The 10693-nt window shown below is 40.1% G+C and overlaps 1 long non-coding RNA gene across 1 annotated transcript; it reads left to right on the top strand.

Annotated features, from left to right (window-relative positions):
- Positions 1-4065: 4065 nt before the first annotated feature.
- Positions 4066-10370, top strand: LOC311530121. Its single transcript, XR_014713935.1, has 3 exons — positions 4066-4276; positions 8962-9208; positions 10009-10370. It is a non-coding gene; the product is annotated as an uncharacterized lncRNA (long non-coding RNA).
- Positions 10371-10693: the final 323 nt, after the last annotated feature.

A 10693-nucleotide genomic window follows, 5' to 3' on the forward strand; every position in this document is an offset into this window, starting at 1 on the left:
TTTAAAGGTAGTCAATTTCTGCCGCTAAAGATGATGATGGGGCAGGAAGATATAACCTACAGAGGAGTAGAAACTGAAATAAGAAATACAAGTGGATGGCAAACGAACAGCTAAGACAGGGGATCAGTGAAACTACTAAGCAATAGAAAAGCAAGAGAGCATCCTACCAAGAATGGTCCTTTACATTCTCTATCGCTGCTGAAAGTGACAGATTTATTGGGTATAAATCACCTCCTTGGGGCTGCCCCTTGTGACAAGTCAGCAAAGGTCACTGTGCTTTTGTGCCATGATACTAATTAAGAACATAAGAATGGCCATACTGGGTCAGGCCAGTGCTCCATCTAGCCTGTTATTCTGTCTTCTGACAGTGGCCAGAACCAGATGCTTCAGGAGGAATGAACAGAACAGGGAAATCAGCAAATTATCCATCCCCTGTCGTCCAGTTCTACCTTCTGGCAGTCAGAGGTCTAGGGACACCTAGAGATGGGATGACCAGAACTGAATGCAGTATTCAAGGTGCGAGCGTACTATGGATTCATAAAGTGGCATTATGGCATTTTCTGTCGTCTTATCTATCCCCTTCCTAATGGTTGCAAATGTTGCTACCTTCTTTGACTGCCACTGCACACTGAGCAGATGTTTTCAGAGAATTATCCACAATGACTCCAAGATCTCTTTCTTGAGTGGTAACAGCTAATGTAAACCCCATCATGTTGTATGTATAGTTGGGATTATGTTTTCCAAAGTTTATTGCTTTGCATTTATCAACATTGAATTTCATCTGCCATTTTGTTATCTAGTCACCCTGTTTTGTGAGATCCCTTTGTAACTCCTCGCAGTCAGCTTTGCACTTAACTATCTTGAATAATTAAGTATCACCTGCAAACTTTGCTACCTCACCATTTACCCCCTTTTCCAGATAATTTATGAATATGCTGAACAGCAGAGATCCCACCACAGATTCTTGTGATAAATTCTGGCCTATTTGGACCTCTGCACAGGTGATGGGGCCCCCTGAAATGGCACCAGTACAGAACCATTGATGCTCCCCTCTCCCTCTTAGGAGTAGGGAAGGGCCACAAAGACACAATTTAGAGAGAAGCAGCAACAGCAGCAAAAAAAGTAGACCTGGAGGTCAGGTCAAAGGTACAAAAGGAGGGAATCTGGTGAGGGTACTGAGCAGAGAAGCCCTGGAGATTGAGGTCCTCTGTTCACGCAAAAGATACAGTTTAGGAAGTGCCAGGACTCCTACCCAGAACCTGAATAATACAGAGGCAAATTAGGCACGTGTTTAGGGCCCAGATTTGTGTGTGTGTGTGTGAGTGAGAAAGAGAGAGAGGGTGGGGGGGAGGGGGGACAATGGATGGGCTAAACCAGATGGATGGGTGGCTGGAGCAAACCTGAAGTGTGTTTGCGCAGGACCCAGTGATGGGTTAATCCGGTCCTGCCCCTATCCCCAATGCAAAATATTCATTACAAAATGCAAAACTGCTTGAAATTCAAATTTCTTTCTCACACATTATCACAAACCAAAAATGGAGCCCTTTTTCACATATAACATTGCTAAAGAATACGGAGTCCATGTTTCAAAGGAAGATGCTTATATCATTAAATATCAAAATGTGAAAAATGTTTGATACAAAAATAATTATTCAGTTGAACTTGCGAATAAATCAGTAGTTGAGAGGGGATGAATCTGGAAACAGATCACCTCTGACAATTAATCAAACAAAATCTGATTAATGATTATTATTAATTATAATAACTATCTCATTAAGCCTATAGGCCCCAACTGAGATCAGATTCCATTGCACTAGGTGATGTACAATCACATAGTGAGACCCTATCCCAGATAACTTAAAATCCAAGTAGACAAGACAGAGCGTGCGAGTGGGAATACAGTCACAGAGAGGTGAGGTGACATGCCAAGAGTCACACAACATGCCAGTGGCAAAACTGGAAATAAACTCCAGTCTCCTGACTTCCAGTCCAGTGCCCTATTCTTTAGGCCATGCTGCCTCTAAACAGCCTTCCTGCAGCTCCATTCCATACTTTGCCCTGCTCCAGCAGAATGACCAGTTCTAGCCATACCAGATGGGATCAGGGCCTGAAGTAGATTTGCTGCCCAGATGTCAAATCACATGCACTGACTTACTGATCGTGAGAATAGCCACGGAGCTGATCTGTAACCATTCCAAAACCATTAACAAATGTTGTAGTATTGCTTTTAGGCATCAGTTTCATTAGACAATGAGTCATGTACTGGTTCAACAGGGTAATTAAAAACTGAAATGCAGTGCTTTGTACAATTCAAAAGGGAACATTTTCACACATTCTGTTTGCACATCAATCTAGAGGGCCACTCTTCCATCAATGAAAAACATATTTTAATTAATAATCTCCCCGAGATTCATTGTAAATTTACTCGAAGAACATAGATAAACCAGTATGATCTGCTGACTAATTTGAAACTACATCATGACACGTTCCAATTGTACCTACTGAAGAATGTAGGGATTTTCTGCTCTATGCAATACTGACATTGATCCTCCATGAGCTTGATCCAATGTTCATTAGTCACCAGAACAGCCCCAGTACATTCAGAGGGGCTACTTACATGCATAAGGACAGAGGAATCAGGCTCACTCTGAACATATTTCATGGGGCTGCTTAATGTTGATGGAAGGGTTGTGCCACCTAAAGTCGATAAATGGGATGAAAGCCAGGCCTGGTTTTACACTATGTTCCCAAGCAGGATCTGTTTAATCATGGCTCACAGGGCAGTAGCAGAGGGTGTGTTGTGATTAATGTTTTGTTTTGTTTTTTTTCACACGCACAGTATACTGAGCTTCATAGAAAGAGTAGAGAACTGCTACTGTATTTCTGAATCCAAGAATTAATAGCTGAACTGACTGCCAAACGACACAAGCTCTTACTGCTTAAGAAAGAGTGTTCAGCCTTCATAACCAAATCTACAAGGGTTTTCCAATGCTAAAAGTAAAATGAATAGGTGAAATAAATTTGTATTTGATTTACTATGGGCATACTATTTAGATGTACCCAAACTTGGTTGTACCAAGTTGGTCAATATGTAAATGCATTTGAGAAACATCCAGCAATGAGACAATTCAAAAGGAAGGGAAGATATATTATGTTAGAAGCCTTCCAAATGGAGTTTCTGATTCAGTACTGTGATGGGAATTAAGAAATAGAAACATAAGCATGATTCATTAATCTATCTTCCAAGCTTATCTTTTAGGTTTATTAACTGTGAATTCTTCCCAGGATATATTGGTTTGCCTTTGATTTTTTTTTAACAAGAGATGCCAAGACTAAATCATAAACAACTCAGAGAATGACTGAGGTGCAGAAGGAGGAGTGGAAAAAGTTGACTTTATTGGAAGATTATACATTTAGATCTGGTTTTGTAATTGCATTTTCTCTTATCACAAGTATCAGAAGTGACATTTTACTAACTAAGTACGAAGATATGCAAAAGAGAAAAACAATTTCAGCCAGGCCTTTACCTTATATAAGCAGAAATCACTGCATAATAGCAGTCCCACCAAATCTAATAGTTATATATCAGCATGGTGCCATTACCCCTCAGTCTTTGCCTACAAATCTCTTACTGAAGTACTGAAGCATGGAAATTAGAAAGGAAAAAAAAACTTATCTCCATATCTGTGTAGTATTGTTCCTGACATTATATTTTTCTGTGTTTTCTAGTTTCAAATGACTCTAGTTTCAAGTTCCACCATTTCCACCAAAGACTCTTCCACAATATGTTATACTTTTTAGGATTTTTATTATTATTTATGTCCTGCCTAAATTTCCCAGTGCTTAGTTTCATACTAATTAAACCAACTGATCTCTCCTTAGGCGCCTCTAAACAATTCACCTCCCCCACTTGTTAACTCCATTCAAATACATGCAGACCATTTTCATATTCCCCCTCAGCTGTCCATTTGTTCAAGCTACCAATATTGGACTCCATTCAGTCAAGATTTTGGGAGCAGAGGTCCCAGCAGTGCAAAGACCAACAGATGGATGCTATGGTGGTGCAATGTGGCCACAAACTCCCTTATGCCAGGAGAGCGGAAGGTGATAGCTTTCAATAATCAAGCGAACACACACTGTCTACTAAGAACCATTGCACCAACAAGAGTGACTCTGCTTGATGGTGTCACAACAGGCATTGTGAAGTGAACTTCCCTGAGCTGGCTCAATCCTGTGAATCTGTAAATTTGTGGAATGGCTCTGCAGGTGGTGCCTGGTAAGTTTCGGGTGTGTACCCCTTTGCATGTCAATGGACAGTTTGAAAGCCTGGTGTGCTGGGGCATTTTTGTCCATCTTGGCAACATGGCCAAAGAGCACAGAACACTGCTTTTGAGTATAGACAGTGATTGAGGGAAGGCCAGCCTTTGAGAGTTTGTGACACTTTGCACAAAGTCAAATCACTTTATGCTCGAGATTTGGTGCTGACAGTACATATGGAATGCCTCTAGCTGGTCCATATCTGCGTGGTAGAGGGTCCACGTTTCTGACCCATCCAGCAATACAGATAGTACACAGGTTTCATAGGTCCTGAACTTTGTCTCAGTGCAAAGATGTTTTTGCATCCATAAGCAAGACATGGATTTCATACAGCAGGTGACGAGACCCATTTGTCGAAGAACGTCCAGTTTGCTTCATTGAACTCTGCTTGTAGCCAAGGTACGTGAACTAACCAACACTCTCCATCATATTTAACCCCACCTGGACCAGGGGGCATTTTCCAGGCCATGGCCAAATGTGACTGTGAGATCTACATCAACTCCCTGGCCAATAAAGCAGAGGACAGCCTAAAGAACAAGGGAACTATTGGCAGAAACTAAACATGTTCCAAATGGAGGAAACATCATTTGATGGCACAGGGAGCAGTAGTTTACATCTCCCAGTGCCACACTGGGTGAATCTAGACCTTTTAATCTTTCCTCCCTGCAGCCCCTTCATCATTACTAAGCAGCCACATTATGTTTAGATGCACAGAGGCTTGATATTCATTTGAACATTCAGGATCGCAAAAAGAACTTCAAAAAAATGAAGGGTTGTTTTTCTGTTTTTTTTAAAAAGCTCCTTCAGTATAGAAGCAATCTTCAATTCTTTCCAAAAGCAAGCCATAGGGATAAGTGCACAAATGTTCATAAGGCTGCCCAGTCAAGCAACATTTCATTTAAGCAGACTAAAGATTTTTTTAGCCCCAACGGGACACAGAAACTAACATATGATTGCTGAGACTGACTAGAATGATATATTAATGAATGCATGACTATCACTGGTGAAGACACTTCAGATATTGTTCCTCTAGGAGTAAGTTTTATTGTCTCTGGGATACACACACACAACACTGAAATTAATACAGCATTATCCCACACAACAAAGAGTACTGAATGTACATGGATTTATTACGATCGCTGGGCAAATGATGGGGAATATATTTATTTTATGTACTCTTGTCTGTTTCTTGCCAGAAATCAAGTGTTTCCATGAATAATTCCCCATCCTGACAAGTCCCATCCCTCCCCCACATACATAGGTGCCTGGAGTGGGGTGGGAAAGCTTGGCAATGTGTGTCTTAAAGGTAGTCAGATTCAGATTATTTTGCACCAAGTAGACAGCCAATTTCAAAGATGTGGGGCCCTCTGAAAAGTCTTCATTTTGCAAAGTACTTGAGCACATGCTTAAAGTAGGTGCTTAAATCCCATTGACTTTATAGTACTTAAGCATGTACTTAAATGCTTACTAGGGGTTAGAGGTAGTCCAAAATGCTACTAATTTTTTTCTGTGGAATTGTTCAGTTTTGCATTGAATAAAACATTTTTTTTTAATTTCCTTCCCAAAACTCAGAAATTACTACCAATTTTTGGGGAGTGGGGGTGGGAGGGTTAGTTTCCATTTTTTAAAATGGAAAACTGGAAAAATATCAACCAAACTGAAATTTGTTTGGTGAAATTTTTCAGTTGGGTTGAAAAGCTATTTTTCATCCAAGAAAAATAAAACTAAAAATGTTTCATCCCACCTCTGCTAGGGATGCTTTCCTAACCGGGGCCAGAGAATGTCCTGCCAGCAGTTGCCCCCTCCCCCCAATGGAGCTCTTGCTCAAGCACTCTTTTATATCTGTTTACTGAATGCCCAAAAGCAGATTTTTTATTTCCTCAAGTTTATTCCTTGTGCAAACAATCACTAAATAATATCAGTAAAGACTTCTTGGACTATAGATGGATTGTTAGCAATTTATTGTGAGTATCCGATATCTGAAATTCAAGATGTGTTGGTTAGCTTTGACTGTACCCATGAACATACACCTTCAAACCTGGGTGCCTAAACTTATAGCTCTAGAACCATATTTAGAAATCTAAAGTAAGTGATCCAATTTTCACCTTCAACTCCCATTGAAGTCCATGGGAAATTTTCCAGAGCCTTCACTGTCACTCAGCCAAGTTAGACATATTTTGGCCAATGTGCATTGATTCCATTAGCATGGACCCCTGTGTACATGACCATGACATCATGGTACTCATCCTGGGCACAGGGGTCCATACTAGCATAGCCTGGTGCAAAATTGGAGCATTAGTTAGTTATTTTAAACCATTCCTCTAATGCAGAGACAATTTACAAATAGCTGAAATGTATGAACATCAGTGAGGTGGAGAGGTTATTTCTGGTGGTTCAGGGGTCTGTAACTACAAGTAATGGAATGAAATTAAAATATGGGGGGAAATGCAGGCTGCATGACCAGAAAGCATCGACAACGAGATCCATTAAGCGGTAGAACTTTTCTCCCAGGGTAGTTCAGGCAGTCCTATCACACTGAAATTATTTTAGACAAAATACCCAAAATTTTACTTGTAGGAAACAGTCCTGCATTGGGCAGGGGGAGGGAATGAACTGGATGGGTTCATTCCAGTTCTAATCCCTACAATTCTCTAGTTTACATATTCTTATAAAAACAACACATTTTGACACTTCCCTTTGAATGTTTGCTAGATAACAAATACAAATTATTTTATGTCCAACTCAGTGTTCCTGGCTACATTTTTATGCTTTTCTTTATTTCATGGTGAGCTGCAAGAATTTAGTAGGAGGTGCAGACAAAAAACTCTTGATGCACCAGGGTCATTTACTTTTTGCTCATGGTAGATTCATAAATAGAATTCAAAATATGCTTGTCATTCTCACTTACCATCCAATCCTGCAAGCTCTAGAACAGTGTGATACCCCATGCATAAGAGCAAATGTAAAAATATACACTAAGAGAAGCAGGGACTTCTGGATTTGAGATACCTGCGATGTGGCAATAAAAAATGAATGTGCAATCAAAGCATTTGGGATAGATATAAATCCAGCAGCACTAGCTAGATATAAATCATGGCAGAGGCAGAAATTAAATATTACAGCATTTTAAAGCTTGAAGTTCAGTGAGAAGTTTACCGCCCTTTGTCTTGTGTTACCCAGTGTTTTGAATATCCAACTTAAACATAAATAGTTCTGCAAATATACTTGGTCACAGCAGTGATACAAAGCTTCATGGATAGCAAAGCTTAGAAGCGTCAAAGATTCTGTTCAGATCAATATTCCAAAGTTTGTACGATTATTCCAAAGGGTGAAACATTTTGGGCAAAATACTGGCCCCCCCTGAAGTCTATAGGAGTGTTGCAATTGCCTTTAAGGGAGTTTGGATTTCACCCTTTGAGCTGGAACTTGTGAGAAGAGCTACCTGTCAAGAAATGTGTCTTTTGTCAATGTGGTACATGTAGCCATGAAGCTGAGATGCTGCTCGTTTTCTGAGTTCTGCACCTTTAAATGTCTCCCCTTCACACAGCTATCTCTACTCAGCAAAGCATTTCAGTACATGCTTTATTTTTAGCACATCCTTAAGTTCCATTGATATCAATGGGACTTAGCCATATGCTTTACTTGATGAATGTGCTCTCCTGTATTGGGGCCTATATAAAGTGTAAGGAGATGGAGAATTAGACCCAGATAGGCAGGAGAACAAAGCTACAGACAAAAAGTAATGAACTTGGTTTAGTGATTCTGTATTTCTCTCTTTCATTTTTTTAAAAACTCATTGGCAGTTGAAGATACTTAGTAGAGGACACTCAGCATCTCACAGGATTGGACCAAATGACAATCTACCTGGCTTCTTCTCCCAGATACACAGAGCTGTTATTTTTGCATGAAGCAGCAATTAAAAAGCATGATAACTATTTCTTCCATAACTATTTACATTTTATTAATATCTGAAGTTGCATGCAGAATTTGCCACTAGGCTTAGTGATAACTGATGCAGATTTAATTTCAAACGAGAAGTTCTGATCATTTTTCACTCCTGAGTTAGATAAACTGTTCCACACCTTCCAATGTGGTCCACATATGAGCTATGTCAGCACTGTATTTTCTTCCCCCTGGAATAAAAATTTAGCAATAAACTCCAGAGGCAAAGTGGCATATAGTTAATGGCATTCAATCCAAGCTTATTGCACATCGACCTTGAATGCTGCCAAGTCTCTAACATGTGCTGACAATACAGGCATCGTTGCTAAGCTACCTATTATTAATCTTTGCAAGGAAAAATGAAGAGGTCAGAATGTGTTGAAGGTGTGTTTATCAGGGCACTCTGATGGAGGATCTCATTTGAAAGCCTGGCCATTTCACCCTGTTTACTGTTCAGAAAAATATCACATTTTTGTAATTATTTTATACTGATCAGCATTCACAATTTGGGACAGTGACTGCATCTTAACTTAAAAGAGAGGGAGAGAAAAAAAAATAAAACATTTAAGCAACATGTGTCCACAATCAGGACAATCGTAACTGGATGTTCCAGTCACTAGTGACTGTCAGAAAATTCTCCATACTTACTATCTATCTGTTCTTCTGACTGTGGTTTTCTTTTCTTTTTCTTTTTTTTTAAAGGGATCAAAGTTGGATAAAGAAACAAGACACCTTCTATTTATCAATAAATCATCAAGAACTGACACAACGCCCAGTGAATGGGACGTGTGCACACACACAACATGAAAAGGGGAACTCAGAGTCCTCTGAAAGAAGAAAAGGTCAGGATAAGTGCAAAAACTGCCCTGGTGTCACTTCCCCACAAAGTAAAGTGATGTGGGAGGCGAAGAGGAGGTGGAGTGTACATTTTCAAAGAGATGTGAACAAGGTATCAAAGTGCTGTATTCAGGGGTTGATCATATACCCATGCAGTGAAGAGAAAGAGCCCGTGCTTTATAGGAAGCAAGAAATCTACTACGGAATGTAGGAGAAAACAAAATTAAATCCAACCAGCCAAACTTTCTTAAGGCTTGTCTACACGGTATAAACTTAAACACATATTGTTATACTGGTTATACTGGTATAACTCCCCACATGGACACTTACTCCACATGGGGAGATACACTGGTATAACAGTATCAGTGTCACTCTACTGGAATAATTGGTAAAGCTTTCCCATGAAGAGAGACCCTTCGGTGCAGGAAACCCTTCACAATTCACACTAGCGCCTGGGAAAGCCATTACAAATGGATGCATTTAATTTTTTACTTTTAATTTTTACTTTTAATTCCAGTGAATAGTATCTTACTCCATTAATCGTGCCACTGGCATCAGGCGGCAGCTCATGCTGCTCACTGTGCCTTGAAGAGTCTTGTACTTGCCCTTCAGGATAATCTGAGACTTTATGTTTCACCCTGCATGAAGGGTAGTGTATAGCTGTTCCACCTCAGGTGCAGCCCCAGGGATGAATTGGAACTCTAAGTTTCCCCCTTGCTGCTCCTGCAGGAGAATAAATGTTATAAAACTTTTCAGAGGGTGCAGCATGCTCCCTTCCTTGGCATTAGCTCTGCTTGTCAAAGTAAGAGGGGGGAGGGAGTCAATAGTATTACCTAACTCTCATATAGCAGTTTTCATCACTACTCAAGGCACTTGACAATGGAACTCAGTATTGTTATTTCCATTTTACAGATGGGGAAACCAAGGCACAGAGAAGGGGAGTGGCTTGCCTAAGGTCACCCAGTAGACCATTGGCAAAACTAATGGAACCCAGGACTCCCAAGTCACAATCCAGTGCTCTATCAACTAGGCCAAAGTCCTCACCCGCTCCTTGCCCTTCTCTGTTCATTCCCGCTCATGTGTATATGTGATGGCAGTTGATATAGCAGAAGTTAATCTCCCCCCATGCACAGAACAAAGATCCAGGCAGGCCACAAAGAGGAGTGCTTGCTGCTTGCTCCTATGTATAGCCACAGTAAAGCCATTTGCAATCTAGAGCTTGTTTGACAAGGTTATTTAGTTTTTAACTATAACACTTTCCATGACACTTATAAATCGTCTTTAATATAGAATAAAAATAACAATGTCTTAGCAATAGGGGGCCTCACAACCTAGCTTTGAGTCTTCACCATGGTGGACTTTTTTTTTTTTTAACCTGATCATATATTTTATGTCATTTTAGGAGAATAATTACTTTGAATACTGTGCCATAGGGTCTGATCAGACATGCCACCAAGCACTTCCTGCATGTCTCTAATTGCCCTGGAGACTGTCAATTCAAGGATGCGCTCAACATCCCACAGAACAGGTCCATTATAATGTCTATTCACTAAAAAGGAAGAATTTCTGACCTTTACCTACAGAACAACAACAACAA

This window comes from Lepidochelys olivacea (genome assembly GCF_965140295.1).
Source record: "Lepidochelys olivacea isolate rLepOli2 genome assembly, chromosome: 14".
NCBI classification, from domain to species: Eukaryota; Metazoa; Chordata; order Testudines; family Cheloniidae; genus Lepidochelys; species Lepidochelys olivacea.